This window comes from Schistocerca nitens, chromosome 1 (assembly GCF_023898315.1).
Source record: "Schistocerca nitens isolate TAMUIC-IGC-003100 chromosome 1, iqSchNite1.1, whole genome shotgun sequence".
Lineage (NCBI taxonomy): Eukaryota > Metazoa > Arthropoda > Insecta > Orthoptera > Acrididae > Schistocerca > Schistocerca nitens.
Genome location: NC_064614.1, coordinates 114784920 through 114805360, shown reverse-complemented (window position 1 = coordinate 114805360; position 20441 = coordinate 114784920).

Genomic DNA, 20441 nt, shown 5'->3' with positions numbered 1-20441 from the left:
ATGTTACAGGGAGTAAGCCACTGCGGCCGGCCCAGGAGACTACAAGCGAGCCCAGCCGCAGCACCGGACTGCCCCAGCTGACAACCACGCAGTACATAGGTAACGTTGCACGATACCTCACGCTAACCCCCCTCACCTTGCATGCTCTGTCGCAGCTAGCAAGCCGCTACTGCCCTTACCACCCGTCCTACTGTCGCAGAGGTTTTTTTCCCTTGGCGCTGGCCTTGGCACTTTTTTTCCTCTGCTCTTAAAACCGCTACCCTTCGATCGTTTTCGACCACTACTATCTCCTGATGGACCATGTTAATGAGTAGTCTTACCCAGACGCATGGATAACATCACAGCCTGCATCCTGTGACGCCTGATTCAAAACTAACATGCTTACGGAGGTGACAGTAAAACTTTTGTGTTGGTCACCACGTTGGTGCGGGCGTGGAGGGGCCCCATCCTATATAAAAAGCGACCGAACCCTGTTCCCTCTGAGCAGCCATAGCTTACGGATCTCCGTGCCGGCACGTTCACAGGAGCTCAGTCCGTCAGTTAACCTTATGATGGCGACATGTATGATCGCCGAAATATTGTGCCCGTTGGACACTATAGACCGGCAGCACACCCGTGGATATTTTGATAAGCATTTTAATGTTTATGACGTACGTACATCCTGAACTAAGCATCATACAGTGTCATAATTTAACACCCCTGTCTGGAGCCTGTGTTTCGGGAGAATGACTCATTCGTGCAAAGTGACAGATGGTCTGAAGCGGATTCAGTCGAGTTCGTAGTTCTACTTTTCATCCACCAGAGTACAGTAGCAGACAGAGACAGTCAAGAAACAGGTCAAGAGAATGTTTTTGTGAATTGTTCTGTATATTTCTTGAAGACTTTTTTGTTTATTTATGTTTGTACAGTTTTTTTTAGTGGTGTGAATGATGCGTGATTGTGGTCTTAATTAAATATGTAGATCATTGTTACACTAAAAAACGCTGTACGAACTAGCGTGAGAAATTTGTAAGACAGTGTGAATGCAGACGACGGGGAATTTTGTATCATAATATGTTAAGTAAGTTTATGGTAAAAGGAAAGCTAATTCGAGTGCAAATGAAAGTAGTTAATGAAGTAAAGTATAAATAAAATAGCAGAAGGTTAAATATTTATTACGGAAAAAGTGCAATTCGAAAGTGTGCTATTTGTTGATTGGTTAGTCATGAAAAGCGCGGACAAACGCGGGAGAGTAATATTTTTCTATTGGCCTTAGACAAAACTGATCAATCAAAACGGGGTATTCTTCGCGCGTCTTTTCCCTTGGAGACTGAGAATGCTTGGAGCACTCAAAAGTAGTCGGAGCCCAGCCTTTCAATGGTACGGTCTTGTGTAGTATGAGCTCCGAAGGAGGTTACAGTTTGCCGGTTTTAGTGGTGCCGCATGCCTCAAAAGTGCTTTAAAGTAAAGGCGAATTTATTTCGGTGCGGTTTTTTTAGAAAGTACGGATTTCGTAAGTAATTTTGTGAATGAGAAAAGACAGTAATTCTGCGTGGCATATTGAGCAGATCGGTGACGAAAAACTTGAGTGCTTTAGACACCAATAAACTTAATAGTATGGCGAGAATTTTCATTTAAGAACAATCCGTATTTAGTAGCTGTTCAGATTTCGGGAAATACGTTACCATAAACTTGCCAACGTGAATGAAAGTGTTTGTGCATGACTGTGTTAGGATTAGCACGGGCTTGGCAGTGAACTTGCAATTCTAAACTCCAGAACATACCGAAGTTTTGCCAGTATATCCAATTTTCATTCAAAATTAAGACCATTTCACGATTGTTAGAATAGTTACGCTGTGTTCAGCCTGGCGCGAGTCGCAGTACAGTAGATTTGTCCTCGACTATCCTACGGGCGATCTGCTGCAACGAGTTCACAGTTAGGTGCTGGTTTAATCCCAGAAAGGAACCGCGCCGCCGCACTTGATGCTGAAATTTTACTGCATGGACAGAGAAAATGTAGTAAGCAATAACCTTTTTTTCTTTCACTATTTTATGAGAAATATCAGCGAGAAATGGTTTAAAACAGGTTAGAAATCATGTGCACAGTTAGTTGGAAGCTCTCAAATGCCAGAGGAATATACTCTGTGCTGCGCCACAGGCGTGGATTTGGGGAATTCTTGAAAATCTCGCGTTGTTATGGCTGGAAGGCTGTAGTTACGGGACCGATTGGCACTTCGGAGGGCAGGTGCGGACGATGTTGATATTTTGCAAACAATCCTACGAGGCAGGTTTACGACACCGCTCGTAGGCTAGAAGGGTGTCGTGTATTCTCCGCCCTGTGAATTTGCCGCCCAGAAAAGGTCGAGCAAGGGCCCACTGATCCCCTGGGGACGCGAGGTAGCATGTTCAAGCCGTACGGTACAAGCCATACTATATGTTGCGTGTAACAATTTCAGTGTTATAGTACTGATATGTAGATGTTTTTCCGTAGAGAGTTCTTACTGATTAAAAGTAAAAAGAAATAATTCTATTAATTTATGCAGAAATTTGGTTTAGAACAAATACACAGCGACGTTGCCCAAGTGGAGCACAAAATAAGTAAATAAATAAATAAACAAGTAAATTACGGTCAGGTTTTTGAAGGGCCATTTGTTGGCTGGTTCAATGCTGACATTTGTTAAACTTACGTCAGAGAAGCACTCGATCCAAAGGATATGAAAGAAGCCGCAAAAATATTATAGTTCAAGAGTGCATTTGTAGATGATCAAAAAATTGACGAGACTAACAAAAATGAAGAACCTGTTAAGGAGGTCGTTCTTAATCAAAATATCCACGGGTGTACTGCCGGTCTACAGTGTCCAACGGGCACAATATTTCGGCGATCATACATGTCGCCATCATCAGGTGAACTGACGGACTGAGCTCCTGTGAACGTGCCGGCACGGAGATCCGTACACTATGGCTGCTCAGGTGGAACTGGGTTCGGTCGCGGCGGCGGCGGATTTAAATACCCTCCGCCCGCGGCGCGCTCCCTCCGCCGTCCGCGCCCCGCGCCACGGTCGCGCGGTGGAACAGATTGCGACGGCGTCTGAGATGACGTCGGTGTGATGGCTCTGTCCGCCGTGGTCGTCACAACTATACGATTGCTCGATTTACTCTTGATTAACCCAATCGCTGGTTCCCAAGCCTTGCTAAGATTATAGCCACAGTCACAGTTTATGAGGTCGTCATTGGTGCGAATTTCGATGGCCTCTCTAACAGCGCCAAAGATGACCTCGGTTTGAGGAAGGCCGGCGTGTACCAGATTCCGTGTCAATGTGGCAAGTCGTATATTGGTCAGACGATGCGTACCGTCGAGGATCGATGCCGTGAACACCAGAGGCACACTCGACTGATGTATCCGAGCAAGTCGGCGGTCGCTGAACATTGTTTGTCGGAAAATCACGCCATGGAGTATGACCGCACGAGGATTCTGGTACAGACGTCGAGATACTGGGACAGCGTTGTTAGAGAGGCCATCGAAATTCGCATCAATGACGACCTCATAAACCGTGACTGTGGCTATAATCTTAGCAAGGCTTGGGAACCAGCGATCGGGTTAATCAAGAGTAAATCGAGCAAACGTATAGTTGTGACGACCACGGCGGACGGAGCCATCACACCGACGTCATCTCAGACGCCGTCGGAATCTGTTCCACCGCGCGACCGTGGCGCGGGGCGCGGACGGCGGAGGGAGCGCGGCGCGGGCGGAGGGTATTTAAATCGGCCGCCGCCGCGACCGAACCCTGTTCCCTCTGAGCAGCCATAGCTTACGGATCTCCGTGCCGGCACGTTCACAGGAGCTCAGTCCGTCAGTTAACCTTATGATGGCGACATGTATGATCGCCGAAATATTGTGCCCGTTGGACACTATAGACCGGCAGCACACCCGTGGATATTTTGATAAGCATTTTAATGTTTATGACGTACGTACATCCTGAACTAAGCATCATACAGTGTCATAATTTAACACCCCTGTCTGGAGCCTGTGTTTCGGGAGAATGACTCATTCGTGCAAAGTGACAGATGGTCTGAAGCGGATTCAGTCGAGTTCGTAGTTCTACTTTTCATCCACCAGAGTACAGTAGCAGACAGAGACAGTCAAGAAACAGGTCAAGAGAATGTTTTTGTGAATTGTTCTGTATATTTCTTGAAGACTTTTTTGTTTATTTATGTTTGTACAGTTTTTTTTAGTGGTGTGAATGATGCGTGATTGTGGTCTTAATTAAATATGTAGATCATTGTTACACTAAAAAACGCTGTACGAACTAGCGTGAGAAATTTGTAAGACAGTGTGAATGCAGACGACGGGGAATTTTGTATCATAATATGTTAAGTAAGTTTATGGTAAAAGGAAAGCTAATTCGAGTGCAAATGAAAGTAGTTAATGAAGTAAAGTATAAATAAAATAGCAGAAGGTTAAATATTTATTACGGAAAAAGTGCAATTCGAAAGTGTGCTATTTGTTGATTGGTTAGTCATGAAAAGCGCGGACAAACGCGGGAGAGTAATATTTTTCTATTGGCCTTAGACAAAACTGATCAATCAAAACGGGGTATTCTTCGCGCGTCTTTTCCCTTGGAGACTGAGAATGCTTGGAGCACTCAAAAGTAGTCGGAGCCCAGCCTTTCAATGGTACGGTCTTGTGTAGTATGAGCTCCGAAGGAGGTTACAGTTTGCCGGTTTTAGTGGTGCCGCATGCCTCAAAAGTGCTTTAAAGTAAAGGCGAATTTATTTCGGTGCGGTTTTTTTAGAAAGTACGGATTTCGTAAGTAATTTTGTGAATGAGAAAAGACAGTAATTCTGCGTGGCATATTGAGCAGATCGGTGACGAAAAACTTGAGTGCTTTAGACACCAATAAACTTAATAGTATGGCGAGAATTTTCATTTAAGAACAATCCGTATTTAGTAGCTGTTCAGATTTCGGGAAATACGTTACCATAAACTTGCCAACGTGAATGAAAGTGTTTGTGCATGACTGTGTTAGGATTAGCACGGGCTTGGCAGTGAACTTGCAATTCTAAACTCCAGAACATACCGAAGTTTTGCCAGTATATCCAATTTTCATTCAAAATTAAGACCTTTTCACGATTGTTAGAATAGTTACGTTGTGTTCAGCCTGGCGCGAGTCGCAGTACAGTAGATTTGTCCTCGACTATCCTACGGGCGATCTGCTGCAACGAGTTCACAGTTAGGTGCTGGTTTAATCCCAGAAAGGAACCGCGCCGCCGCACTTGATGCTGAAATTTTACTGCATGGACAGAGAAAATGTAGTAAGCAATAACCTTTTTTTCTTTCACTATTTTATGAGAAATATCAGCGAGAAATGGTTTAAAACAGGTTAGAAATCATGTGCACAGTTAGTTGGAAGCTCTCAAATGCCAGAGGAATATACTCTGTGCTGCGCCACAGGCGTGGATTTGGGGAATTCTTGAAAATCTCGCGTTGTTATGGCTGGAAGGCTGTAGTTACGGGACCGATTGGCACTTCGGAGGGCAGGTGCGGACGATGTTGATATTTTGCAAACAATCCTACGAGGCAGGTTTACGACACCGCTCGTAGGCTAGAAGGGTGTCGTGTATTCTCCGCCCTGTGAATTTGCCGCCCAGAAAAGGTCGAGCAAGGGCCCACTGATCCCCTGGGGACGCGAGGTAGCATGTTCAAGCCGTACGGTACAAGCCATACTATATGTTGCGTGTAACAATTTCAGTGTTATAGTACTGATATGTAGATGTTTTTCCGTAGAGAGTTCTTACTGATTAAAAGTAAAAAGAAATAATTCTATTAATTTATGCAGAAATTTGGTTTAGAACAAATACACAGCGACGTTGCCCAAGTGGAGCACAAAATAAGTAAATAAATAAATAAACAAGTAAATTACGGTCAGGTTTTTGAAGGGCCATTTGTTGGCTGGTTCAATGCTGACATTTGTTAAACTTACGTCAGAGAAGCACTCGATCCAAAGGATATGAAAGAAGCCGCAAAAATATTATAGTTCAAGAGTGCATTTGTAGATGATCAAAAAATTGACGAGACTAACAAAAATGAAGAACCTGTTAAGGAGGTCGTTCTTAATCAAAATATCCACGGGTGTACTGCCGGTCTACAGTGTCCAACGGGCACAATATTTCGGCGATCATACATGTCGCCATCATCAGGTGAACTGACGGACTGAGCTCCTGTGAACGTGCCGTCAGACGATGCGTACCGTCGAGGATCGATGCCGTGAACACCAGAGGCACACTCGACTGATGTATCCGAGCAAGTCGGCGGTCGCTGAACATTGTTTGTCGGAAAATCACGCTATGGTGTATGAACGCACGAGGATTCTGGTACAGACGTCGAGATACTGGGACAGCGTTGTTAGAGAGGCCATCGAAATTCGCACCAATGACGACCTCATAAATCGTTACTGTGGCTATAATCTTAGCAAGGCTTGGGAACCAGCGATTGGGTAAATCAAGAGTAAATCGAGCAAATGTATAGTTGTGACGACCACGGCGGACGGAGCCATCACACCGACGTCATCTCAGACGCCGTCGCAATCTGTTCCACCGCGCGACCGTGGCGCGGGGCGCGGACGGCGGAGTGAGCGCGCCGCGGGCGGAGGGTATTTAAATCCACCGCCGCCGCGACCGAACCCAGGCAGTCTGCGTCGAGCCGCCGCAGCGTCAGGTCGCTTGGGCTCCTCGCAGCGCTTTGTCCGTCTCGCGCCTTTGTTCACGAGCGCCTTTGTTTCCGCGCGCCTTTGTCAAGGCACGCGGGTCGAAGGTGGCCACGTGGCAGAAGCGGTAGCGGACTTCTCCAGCTAACGTCTCGCTCGCGAGTACGTTTAGCGGCAAAATTGTGTGTTACCGATATCGTGGCTGCAATACAAATTGATCAGTATCAATTTGTATTGCGCCTAGGGACTGTTAGGGCACGCCGTGAGTCAGGACCCCCTTCGCGTGGGACCAGTCCGCGCTCACTCGCCTAGAACCCACCGATAAGAGTTCCTGTCCTCCTCATGGAAGACAATAACATCGCTACGAACATCGCGGCGTTGGTCGCCGCGTCAGAGCACGCTCTGGCGGCGGCCTCCGGCGCCCCGACCTCCGCGGCTGCTCCTCCGCCAGGGTATCGCCCACTCACAGCAGTCGAGCTGTTCGTGGTAATGAACCGCGCGGCCAAACCAGAAAACGCCTCGGAACGCGAGGCCGCGGAAAGGGCCTACATCAGGTTCCTACAGTACGATCTCCCCGCCGCACTGCCAGGCGCAGCCAGTGAAGAGGCCAAGGTACCGCCGGGAGCCCCGCCAGGCGTGTCCACGCAAGAGGACACTGCACTGCCGGAGGCGGCCCCGAAGGGAGCAGAGCCACCAGGCGTGGCGTCCGAAGCACCCACCGCCATGCTGGCCCCCCCTACGGTACAGGCCAATCAAGAGGCTGCTGACCTGCCAGCAGAATCTCGAGAGGATGCGACCATTCCAGAGGCAAATCTAGAGACACTCATTCTAGAGGAGGAAGCCATGGAAGTAGCAGTACCATCTAGAAAAAGACCAGCGGATGACGACGAAACGTCCGCAGACTCTTCTTATGCCCACAGGTCCCAGCAGAAGAAGAAGCCAATCGCGCCTGAGGGCGCCACAGCGGACGACGACGCCGCCCAAGAAGATGAAGAGGGGTTTGTCGTCCCGAAGCGGAGGCACACGGCCCGAGCAAGAAAGCTCGAGCAGGTGCAGCCGCTTCCGACGGCAAACTCGTTCGAGTGCGAGCCGGCAGAGGCAGAGAACGATGCCATGGAGGCAACAACCGTTCCGCCAAAAAGGGCGGCACCTCCTCCAATTAACATTCTATGGAAGGGCACCTTTCACGCCTTCCTAGCCAAATTCAATGAAGGTGTGTCCGCACCTCCCAAGGTCAAGACAGCCGGGCGTGAGCTATTGCGAATCACGCTAGCCAACATGGAAGACTACCGAGCTACCATGAAAAAGATCAGGGACGAGGGCCTGTTCTGTTACACGCACGACGCAGAACGACTTCCTCTCCTAAAGGTAGTCTTCAGACACCTCCCCATGAGTATGGAACCATCGCACCTCAAGGAGGAACTTACCTCCTTGGGATACGGGGTACGCTCTGTGGGCCTCATGAAATCGCCCAGGACGCGGAGGGACATGCCTCTGTTCCTGGTCGTGCTGGTCGATAGCGTTGAGGCACGCAAAATCTTCCAACTGAAGACGGTAGCGACGGTGAACGTCGAGGTAGAGCCACTGAGAGCAAAAGGAAGGAGGGCCCAGTGCTTTTCATGCCAGGGCCTCGACCACGTGGCTAATTTTTGCACGATGCCGGCCCGCTGCGTGAAATGCGCGGGGTCGCATCAAAGCAGAGAGTGCAAGAAACCCAAAGAAGAGCCACCAAAGTGCTGCAATTGCAGCGAACCCCATGTAGCGAGCTACAGGGGCTGCAACCTGTTCAGGAGAACAAACCATCGTGGTCGCGGCCGGAGAGCCGCGTCACGGCCGATTCAACAGGGGACAAGTTACGCTGCAGCTGCAAAGGGCACAGACTCAGCCCACCAGCGGCAGCAGCAACCACCCCCCAACCCCACGAAAGCGCCTGCGGTAGTAAAACCGCTGCCAGCTGCCACAGCTGGCCCCCAACCGTCCCCAGCGGACACCCAAGGCAGCAGAAGGGGCCCTAAACGCCCCCTCCCTCCCCCCCAAGCTAGGCAAGTAGCGGCGCAGGTGGGCGAACCTGTGCAACTGCCACACCCACACCGGCGGCTTCATCTACAACGAGGACTGCCCCAGAACACCCCAGCAACTCCGGAGTGGACGGGACCCAACTGAATGCACTTCTGCATTCTCTAAACTCGATGTTACATCAACTGCCCATACTGGTCCAGGCAGTCACGGCGGCCCTTCAGGCCAGTACCGTCCCAACACCAAACCACCATGGATAATCCGCACATTCTTGGTCTTTCAGTTTGCGGATTTAATGCAAACGGCTTGGTGAGGCAGCAAGGTGAGTTTCGCGACTTCCTACAGGAAGAGGCAATTGACATCTGTCTAGTCTGCGAAACTCACCTTAAGCCCGGCGTCCAAGTCCGGGCAGCAAACTACGCCTGTTACCGGTCTGACAGGCCGACCGCCGGAGGCGGGACGGCAGTCTACGTACGGCGCACTCTCAAGCACCACTCCATCCACCTCCCTGACCTCGTAGCCATGGAAGCTACAGCGGTCAGTGTATCCACAGCCATAGGTCAGATCACCTTCATTGCGGCCTACAAACGCCCACGGGCGATCATCTCCGACCAGGATGTCGACGCACTGCTGGCGGCCGGTGGGCGAGTTTTCATTGCGGGTGACTTCAACGCGAAGCACTCGGAATGGAACTCCCGCCTCACAAATGCCAGTGGCCGTCGCCTTCTCAGGGCTGCCCAGAGAAACGACGCCATAGCGCTGGGGCCATATGAGCATACGATATTCCCCGCTAGACAAGGGCTGATGTCGGATGTGCTGGACATTGCCCTGATAAAGGGCATTGGGCACCACATCTCTGCCTCGACACGCTGCGCGCTATCTTCAGACCACGTGCCTGTGATATACGACGTGGATATCGTTGGCGCTGCCCTTCCACCACGCCGCCCCAACTTTAGACGCATGAACACTGAGCGCTACCAAGAAGAGGTCCTCTCTCTCTTGGATGGTGCACCAGATCCTGCTGCAGTCGGCACAGACGCTGCGCTGCAGCACCTCACCCAAGAAATCCTCAGGGCCGCGGCGGCAGCTGCTCCGACGCCCCCACCGCGTCCACCGGTACACTCCCATCGCCTCCCGCCAGAAATCAGGGAGACGATTAGGGAGAAAAACAGACTGTTTAGAGAATGGCAACTGACACGACAGCCTCGCACCAAAGCACGCCTAAATCACATGCGCCGCGAGATAAAGGCAGCGGTGGAGGCCAACCGCAACAGGGAATGGGCAGACCTAGTGGCAACACTAGACCCTGCAGACGGCAATGCGTGGCGCATCGCGAAGTCGTTCCTGAGACGTCGGCGTCGCGTCCCACCTATCCAGGTAGGACACGACGTTATCAGCCACCCAGATGAAAAGGCGAACGTGCTGGCTGACCACTTCGCAGCGTCTTTCACCCCAATGGAAGACGTTGTGGACGTGGAGCACGTCCGCCTAGTTCAAACGCAACTGCCCACTTTCCTGGCGGCCAGGGAAGAGGGAGACGAAATCGAACCGATATCGGTGGAAGAAGTGGCCGAGCAGCTGCGGACACTAAGCCCCAAAAAGGCGGGAGGGGATGACGGCATTGTCGGCATCCTCTTGCGCGATCTTCCAGCAGGGGCCCACCAGAGCGTGACCGACATATTCAACATGATCCTGCGTACGGGGATCTACCCTTCCGCGTGGAAGCATGCGGAAGTGGTAGCAATCCCCAAGGCAAACAAGGACCCCAGACAAGCGGCATCCTACCGTCCCGTGAGCCTTCTGCCCACGCTGTCTAAGGTTTTCGAGCGCATATATGCAAAGCGGCTCCTCAGGCACGTGGAAGCCGAACACCTGCTTCCAGATGAGCAATTCGGTTTTCGCAAAGGCCACTCCACCGCACACCAACTCTTGCGACTAGTGGAGGAGGCCATGCGAGCCCTGGAGACCCGGGAATACCTAGGGGCGGTGTTCCTGGACGTCTCCAGGGCATTCGACTCGGTGTGGCACGACGGCCTCGTGTACAAACTTCTTGTGCACGGGGTCCCGACGCCACACGCGGTGTTACTCAAATCGTATCTGGAGAACCGCACTTTCCACGTGCGCTTGGAGGAGGGAGCGTCCACCCAACGCCCAATTCGGGCTGGAGTGCCACAGGGGTCCGTACTCGGACCCCTGCTGTACTCCCTCTACACTGCTGACGCTCCACGGGTGGCGCAAGTGTCGCTGGCGCTATATGCCGACGATACGGCGCTACTCGTCCGCAGCATGAACGTTCTTGAAATGAGGCGCCGACTCCAGCTTGGTTGCGAAGAGCTTGGAAGGTGGTCCACAAAATGGAGGCTCAAATTCAATGCCGCAAAAAGCCAAGCAGTCGTGTTCACCAAACGACTGCTTCCACCTGATCTTGAGCCGGTCACGATCGCGGGAGGCCCCGTCCCGTGGTGCAAGACAGCTCGATACCTCGGGGTAACCCTCGATCAGAGGCTAACGTTTCGCCCACACATCCAGGACATAAAGGGTAGGGCTATGGGACGTCTACGGACCCTATACCCCCTACTTAACCCGACCTCGACGCTTCCCCCCCCGCCACGGAATCACCCTGTACCTAGTACTGGTCCGTCCAGTACTGGAGTACGCAGCCGTGGTGTGGGGCAATGCAGCCGAGACTCACATTGCCGAGCTCCAGAGGGTTCAGAACCGGGCACTTCGGCTCGCCCTCCGGTTGCCATGGCGCTACCCGACAGCCCAATTACATGAGCAGACCGGGATCCCACTGCTCAAGGACAGATTTCGTCAGACGGCAAGACAGTTTTACCAGGAGACCAATAGGTCACAGAACAGGCTCGTACAGGCACTGGGCCACAACATCCACCGCAGGCCGACGACACGTTGGCCTGACCTGTTGCGAGACTAAAACCTCGATACAGTCAAAGGATGCCATGCATCCGAAAGGCCGGCTCAAAAGTAAGTCAGTTCTCTAAATTTCAGCAAGACATGTTCTGCAGGAATAGCGATAAACGCTCACCCTGCCAGACCACGAGCATAGGACCGCTCGTTAGGAAAGTGCAGTGCAGTGCAGTGCAGTGACCGAACCCAGTTCCCTCTGAGCAGCCATAGCGTACGGATCTCCGTGCCGGCACGTTCACAGGAGCTCAGTCCGTCAGTTCACCTGATGATGGCGACATGTATGATCGCCGAAATATTGTGCCCGTTGGACACTGTAGACCGGCAGTACACCCGTGGATATTTTGATTATCAAATACGCCGGGAGAAACTCAAGAATCACGAGGTCGTTCTTGATAAAACTGATGGACTTAAAGTAGACGTAGTAAATCTTGCGCATAACTTTCATGCAAAAGAAGACAGTGTATTAGTTGAAGAAAGTAGTACTAATATTTTCTTTTCTGACACCTGTCGTATGCCTTTGACTGTCTTGGAAATATAACAGTTGAATCATCAATATGGTAAGCGAAAAAAATTAAAAAACAAAAATTACTCATTCTTTCTTAACAGACAATGAGATAAAAAAAGCGTCAACTAACAGTTAACGTCTGACTCTTCCTATATGAGCCACAGCCTGCGAATGTTTTTAGAACTTGATGGCACATTCTACTAAAAATCACCGTTTGCACGATTCTTGTTGTAGTCTCTTTGTCACAGACACGAGTTTGAACAGCGCATATAAATTTGTTAAAGGTTTTCAAGTGTGGAACAAGTCTATCTGTAAACAGAAATACCTTAGCTAGACAGCAACTCAAACGGAAGAATGGTCCTATCGGAATTAGTAAATAAATAAATGATTTTGTGAGGATGGTAATTGGTGAGGATGACAGAAGTCCACGTTGGGTTCCAAAATACATAGCTAAACCACTGCGTAAATGCCAGTTTGCAGCAGAACAAAATATTCGACGTGGAGGTAACAAAATAGGAAATTAATACAATTCTGTGTGAGCTCGAAATTGATCACGGCAAATATTGCCAAGTCATTCAATAACTTAATATTTAAAAACCTCAGGAGTCTCATCTTTGCATCATTAGTGCGCGTCTTCCTAAAGTGAATGGGAACTCACAAACAGCAAGTTTACATTCAAAAAATATGCTTATTTTAGCTCAGTATATGATCATTCATCATTACAACCTAGAGAAAACGAATTTTTCGTTTGGTGTTTCATGTAACGTCCACAGCTGTGGTCATTAGAGATTTAGATGATTTCGCTCGGATTATTGGTTACGGGAGAGGTTGCGGTGGGGGGGGGGGGGGGATGGGAAGCTACCACGACCTCTTTAAGGAACCTTCACAGCATTTGCTTAAACAAGGAAAACCAAATACAGTAGACTATGGACGGTCAAATGATTGAGCTCCGGTCAGCCACTGCGCTAACCTCGCTTCGTATGATAAACAACAAATAGGCAGTAGATAGAACAAAATAAGACTTCACAGAGACTTTCAGTACATAAAGAAGATTCGGTTCTTCTCCAGCACCAGACAATAAAAGTGCACTTATTAAATACACGGAAATATTAATTGGCATTATTTTCACACAGGTGTAGTGTAGCTTAATTTTAACTGTTAGTTTGTAAACACTACTGAGGAGTGTGACTAGTGGCGCTTTGGGTTTGGATGCGTTAGAAATCACATACCTAAACCTTTAAAAATAATCTGATTCCCATCGCACTTTATCCAGGCTTTGGACTGGCTACATGGCAAAAGTAATTTTATTGTGATTTAGGCGTGTTTAAAATCAGCTTATAAGCTTCGTCAAATTTTTGTTTTTTTGTATTTTTTTAAGATTGCTATTTACATTTCATATATTTTTTATTTATACGCGTATTCTGATACATTATTTAGTCTAGTTTTTGAAGGAAGATGGGACTGTGATTTGGCGCTGTTCAAAACAGAAAGAGAAGCATTGTCTAGGAAAGCTTAAAACCAAGGATTCTACAGTGCTCTTTTCGCACGAGCATCAATTTGGAACTCCGAGTGACGCAAGTTTGCAAGAACAGAGGACTCTGAACTAGGCGAAGAAGAGGGCACGAGAGGAAAATACGTCTATTCCCTAAATCTATTCAGAGGAGCTAGGTAGCTTACCACTTTGTGACAGAAATGCCAGAGCAGCGAACAACGAAGAGGTCGTTATGCAAGCAAAGGGCAAAGTCGTAGGGAAGTGAGAGGGATCCAGAGACAAGAGAAGAGATTGAACTTAAAGCAGAGCTATTAACTATGAATCATGGCAGCAGCTTCCTGTTAAGCGACGATAAATCAGGAGACAGGATAATAGTTTTCTTCGGAAGAGCAGGGAGAGAGGCTCTAAGAAATAAACAAGACTTTCTTATGGCTGGTACGTTCAAGTGCTGTAGCAAACAGTTTTCGCAGATATATACAATTCATGCAGATTTTGGAAGTAATAAAAATGAGACTAACATCTACCCAGTTTCATTTGCATTATTACCAAATAAAAGGAAAGAGACATACATCCGACTTTCCAGAAAAGTGCTGGAAAAAATTCCAGAATGGAATCCTGCAAGTGTGACTGTAGATTTTGAGTCAGCGGCGATTTCTGCAATTATACATATGTTACCAACTTCCTTAGTGCATGGATGCTATTTCCACATGAGAAAGTCTCTCTGGAAGAAAGTACAGGATCTTGGACTCACTCGCGAATATAAAGAAAATGAAGAAGTGAGACAACAAATTCGCATGTGTGCTGCGCTGGCGTTTCTACAGCATGAAGATGTATGTGATGGCTGACTGGAGATACATTCACAGGCACTGGATGTTCCTAGGCTTTCTGAATTTTTCGACTACTTTGTAGAGAGATGGCTGGAAAATGAAGAAAACCCTATCAGCCTTTGGAGGTGCTGCAAACGGTTCCATCGAACAACTAACTCCGTAGAGGGTTGGCATAACAAAATCGATAATATACTTTCCAAACCAAATCCTAAAATGAGTGATGTAATCACTTGCATGAAAACATAAGCAGAAAAATCAGCGAGTGCATTAATGAGAACAGAGCTGAGTATGGAAGGTAAAAGAAAGAAAACAGTGTACATGAAACGGGATGAAAGGCTGGAAAAAATACTGACAAAGTACTAGGAGGATGGTGACATAAGGACTTGCTTGAAGGCTATCTCCTACCTCCAAAAACTTTACTAAATAATGTATCAGAATATGCATGTAAATAAAAAAATACATGAAATGTACATAGCAATCTTAAAAAAATACAAAAAACAAAAATTTGGCGAAGCTTGTAAGCTGATTTTAAACACGCCTAAATGACAATAAAATTACTTTTTCCATTTAGCCAGTCCAAAGCCTGGATAAAGCGCGATGAGAATCAGATTATTTTTAAAAGTTTAGGTATGTGATTTCTAACGTATCCAAACCCAAAGCGCCACTAGTCACACGCCTCAGTAGTGTTTACAAATTAACAGTTAAAATTAAGCTACACTACACATGTGTGAACATAATGCCAATTAATATTTCCGTGTATTTAATAAGTGCACTTTTATGAAAATATGTCTATTGACAGTGACTGCTGTTTGTTGCTGGAAAAGAACCGAACCTTCTTTATGTACTGAAAGTCTCTGTGAAGTCTTATTTTGTTCTATCTATTGTATATTTGTTGTTTATCATACGAAGCGAGGTTAGCGCAGTGGCTGACCAGGGCTCAATCATTTGACCGTCCATAGTCTACTGTATTTGGTTTTCCTTGTTTAAGCAAATGCTGTGAAGGTTCCTTGAAGAGGTCATAGTGAATTACGCTGCCTGAAGAAATGTACACAGTTTCTAGCTTAATACTTGACTCATTACGTTAAACCATTAAGGTAATAGTTCTAAGTTCTAGGGGACTGATGACCTCAGATTTTTAGTCCCATAGTGCTCAGAGCCATTTTAACCATTTTTAACCTAAATTATCCTAAGGACAGACATACACACCCATGCCTGAGGGAGGCCTCGAACCTCCGCCGGGACCTGCCGCACAGTTCTATAATTTCACGAAATAGCCTACGTAGATCATGATAGTATTTTAAATTTTTCGATTCAGTCTATAATTAGATGAAATAGCCTATTGGTTCAAAATCAAATGGCTCTGAGCACTATGGGACTTAACTTGTGAGGTCATCAGTTCCCTAGAACTTAGAACTACTTAAACCTAACTAACCTAAGGACATCACACACATCCATGCCCGAGGCAGGATTCGAACCAGCAACCGTAGCTGCAGTGCGGTTCCAGACTGTAGCACCTAGAACCGCTCGGCCACTGCAGCCGGCTAGCCTATTGGAAATCAAATCTTTATTGCCCCTGGAAGGCAGTAATTAAGGAGCCTGCAGCTGGGTTGTGTGATTGGCTGGACGATTTATTGATGCTGATTAATGCTGTCTGTATTCTATAGATGCGATGTTTCCAAACCTGTTACATGGAGCTAACCAGCATTTCAAGGTATGGCCGTAAAATTAGTTCCTGTTTGCTTGAGAAACTTACTGGTAACTCAGTATCAACAGTTCTAAACAAATTTACTCTCGTTATTTAAATCCACATGAAATGTAGTAGAAAAATTGCTACCAATTAAAAGGTTTTAATACATTATTCAAAAATACATTTAATATATCCTTCAGGGCGGCTGCGTCTCAGAGCTATCAGCTACGAGCCTTGTTTTAAAGGTTTTTTGCGTTTCTATCTTACCATGAGACCATTTATTATCGTATACAATATCTGAAAGTGGATCTCCCATATTCGATGGCCAGATCAATAGACACCTATAAAGGTATCTCGTTGATCCGTGGGAAGTACGAATTTCGACAGCAAAGAATAAATCCTGCTCCAGAATATAAATTATGTTATACGCACTCGCAACGGTCTTGGCAGCAACGTGTTTTCTATTAAAGGAGTGTTCAGTGATTGGAAGTGGAATTAAGTCTCACGCTTCTTGACAGAGCGTAGTGGAACGATGCGGGAGACCCGCACTGCCGTACTAGGCGGAGATGGTTTGCCGTGGCCTTCCTCCGACCGTAATGGAGGTGGCTGATGACGATGACGACGACACAACACCCAGTTACCTCGTGGCAGGTGAAAATCCCTGACCCCGCTGGGAATCGAACCAGGGCTCCCGGGCTGGGAAGCGAGAAAGCTACCGCGAGACCATTGAGTTCAAGCGATTTTAGGACTGGTCGGGGTTTAACTTTTTAACTTTATGACTTCATTTTAATTAACGTATATGCGCTATCTGGGACTAGTGAAGGACGATACAGAAGTAACTTGTATCGGAATGGGGTAGTTGAAGTGTTAAAGAACGTTGGGGCTGCCGCCATGCTTGCCAGAGATTTTAACTGTGTCTTGCGCCGTGAAGACCAGACGCCCAATTTTAACACTTGTTACGAGCTACAAACATTGGTGACTGAATTAGAACTGCAATACACCTGCCTTTACTTGAATCTTCACCATACCGGGTTTACTTATGTCAGTAGCACGTCAACAAGCAGGTTGGATAGAATCTATGTTACTAAAGAATTCATGCGCAGTATTGGTGATTGTGAGATATGGCCTATAAACTTCTCCGACCATTGTGCATACCATATTTCATTCAGGTATATCCGACAAAAAACCTTTCATGGCCGTGGGGTTTGGCGCCTTACGTCTCACTATTGTAGGATGTTGAACTTAAACAACAGATTAAACAGACTTGGAAAAAATGCTTACACTCCCAAACGAGGTATCGGGAGTGTATCATTTGGTGGACTGAATACGCAAAACCGGTACTTCGTAAATGCATTATACAGTACGCAAAAGACCAAGCATATTGACTCAAAGTCGAAAATAGCGGTCCTAGCCCGGCAGCGTCTGGACGGGGTGCGTACGCGAGTTCGAGGCAAGGACGATCTTATGCAGGAACAAACGTCGTTATACCATGTGATAAGAGAGACACGTAGAGCTAAAGAGAGAATAATATCTGCGCTGGCGGACGATGACGGAGGAGAGTATACTACTCAGACTGCCGTTAAACAATATGCAGCGAAGTATTCTAGGGATCTCTACGCTGGAACGGAAATAGATAGTCTGGACGGTGAAGAACTTTTAGCAAACGTTACGACGGGAATATGTGAGGAGGTTAATGCCCCTCTAATCGAACATATAACTTACAAGGGAACCTCCCCATCACCCCCCCCCCCCGCCCCCAGATTTAGTTATAAGTTGACACGGTGGATAGGCCTTGAAAAACTGAACACAGATCAATCGAGAAAAGAGAAAGAAGTTGTGTGGAACTATGAAAAAAATAAGCAAAATATGCAAACTGAATAGTCCATGTGCAAGATATGCAACATCAAGGACAGTGCGAGCCCAGGAGCGCCGTTGTCCTGTGGTTAGCGCGAGCAGCTGTGGAACGAGAGGTCCTTGGTTCAAGTCTTCCTTCGGGTGAAAAGTTTACTTTATTTATTTTCGCAAAGTTATGATCTGTCCGTTCGTTCATTGACGTCTCTGTTCACTGTAATAAGTTTAGTGTCTGTGTTTTGCGACCGCACCGCAAAACCTACGAAATGGCTCTGAGCACTATGGGACTTAACATCTGTGGTCATAAGATCCCTAGAACTTAGAACTACTTAAACCAAACTAACCTAAGGACATCACACACATCCATGCCCGAGGCAGGATTCGAACCTGCGACCGTAGCAGTCACGCGGTTCCGGACTGAGCACCTAGAACCGCTATACCACCGCGGCCGGCTCAACTGATTCCTCCACAGGAAAACACGTCTGAGATATTCTATACGACACTGGTGGCGGCATGTGCGTCACGACAGGAATATATTGTCGACCCACCTAACTTGTACACTTGGCGAATGGGTAAAAAGATTCTTCTACCTTTCCCGATTTAGGTTTTCTTGTGGATGTGACAATTGTCTGAAAATAAAAAACTGAACTTTTCACTCGAGGGAAGGATTGAACCAAGGACCTCTACTTCCGCAGCTGCTCACGATAACCACGGATGACGGCGCTCCTGAGCTAACACAATCCTTGATGTTGCCTATCTTGCGTATGGACTACTCAGTCTATATTTTGCTCATCTTTTTCATAGTTCCACACAACTTCTTCCTCTTTTCTCGATTGATCTGTGTTCAGTTTTTCCAGGCCTATCCACTGTGCCAACTTATAACTAAATCTGAGGGGGGTGCGATGGGGAGGTTCCCTTGTTAGGACGAAATAAAATCCATGATTAGCGCGCTCAGAGGAACAAGTCAGCTTGTCCCGATGGGCTCCCGGTCGAATTTTATGTACGCATGTGGGATGTAATAGGCAATGAGCTCACAGATACGTACAATGAATTATTAACTAATGAGGCGTTCCCGGCTATACTTTTAGGAGGGAATGATTGTACTGATTTCTAAACACTCAGACAGCAAGAGGCTTCACGATTTAAGACCACTCACCTTACTCAACGCTGACTTTAAAATTCTAACTAGTCTCCTGAATAGAAGGATGAAGTCATTCCTGCAAAACGTCATAGGTCCTTACAAAACGAGTGCAATAAATTGAAGATCAATGCTAGACACCTTATGTGAGTATAGGAACGTGAAACTTCCTGGCAGATTAAAACTGTGTGCTGAACCGAGACTCGATATCGGGACCTTTGCCTTTGGAAGGTAGGAGACGAGGTACTGGCATATGTAAATCTGAGAGGACGGGGCGTTAGTCGTGCTTGGGTAGCTCAGATAGTAGAGCTCTTGCCCGTGAAAGGTAAAGGTCCCGATTTCGAGTCTCGGTTCGGAACACAGTTTTAATTTACCAGGAAGTTTCATATCAGCGCACACTCTGCTGCAGAGTGAAAATCTCATTCTAAGTACAAATATGATTGATACATGAACAGAACTGTAAACTCAGTTTGCAGTGCGTCCATCAGCTGGCATCACTGCACTGACAAAATGTCGACATAGCAAAAAGATAGTTTTGTGTACTGGAACATACAGATATTTATCTGATACAACAGTGCGTGAGCAGTATGATCTCGTAAACGAGATCACAGGAACGCATATTACTAATAAAAGACACTTAGGAGCCTGGAAGTGAGATGAATGGCAGTCTGACTGGGACACTAGGAGCACTGAAAGGCGTGTTTACTGTATATTACCAAGCATCAGAAACAGGCTCAAATGCGCGACATTGACCCTCTTCGAGGTATAGTGCAACTATTGACAGGTCACAGTCCGTATCCCAAACATCTGCATCGACTGGGATGTAGTAACACACCAACCTGTAAATGTGGAGAGGAAGGTTCTGCAGATCATGCCGTTCTCAAATGCCTCTTTTTTTGAGGAAGAGAGAGACTGCAGACAATTAGACTGCGATCTGCAGACAGTTGTAAGTGACCAAAACTTGTGGACTGAAGTCAGTATGACACCAGATGGGATGCTTAACATTCAGTCTATAAGGTCAAGTGGACGCTCTGAATATCAAAAAATGTCAACAGATCACAAGAGGCGTTTCCTGAATTATAAATAATGATAGGCAATATAAATTTAATTATGAAAAATGCACAATGCCAGTGTGGGTAGAATAGTGTAGCAACAATAGGTTTAGAAGTAGATATAGTTGTAGTTAGTCTGCAAACCTCGAGTACTTTCGAGGCTGTCAGTAACATATCTAGTAATGTTAGACGGAAGTTATTGACATGGAACTGGAGTTAATTCCCTGTTTTTTAAGTTATTTTTTAAAATTGTTTCTTATTT